The sequence below is a fragment of the Tuber melanosporum genome (assembly GCF_000151645.1).
Source record: "Tuber melanosporum whole genome shotgun sequence assembly, scaffold_137, strain Mel28".
In the NCBI taxonomy this organism is placed as follows: domain Eukaryota; kingdom Fungi; phylum Ascomycota; class Pezizomycetes; order Pezizales; family Tuberaceae; genus Tuber; species Tuber melanosporum.
Genome location: NW_003298794.1, coordinates 260,625 through 261,050, shown reverse-complemented (window position 1 = coordinate 261,050; position 426 = coordinate 260,625).

The window sequence follows — 426 nt, the reverse complement described above, 5'->3', positions numbered from 1 at the left end:
GCGCGGAAGTGCCACCAGCCATACCTTATCCCCTTCATAGATGGGATAAATAAGATTCCTGAAACCATCTATATAGCTGCTGATAATGTATCATGGCACAATGGAGCAGAAAACAAATAATTACAGGAAGACCGTGGATATCAGAGATTGACTTGGCCTTCCAACTCACCAGATCTCAATCCTATTGAGAATGCCTGGGCAATTCTCAAAAAAGCTCTTAGAAAGCAATTCTCTAAGGTTGAGAGAAGGCCCCATAGTGCTACTGAGTTATTTCACGTAGCAAAGGAAGAGTGGGACCTCATTCTCCAAGGAACATTTGATGGGTGGATCCAGAAAATGCCAGAAAGAATTTAGGCTGTATCGGATACAGAAGGAAGCCATACAAAATGGTAGTATTAAGAAACTATTATTTTCTATTTCTACTTT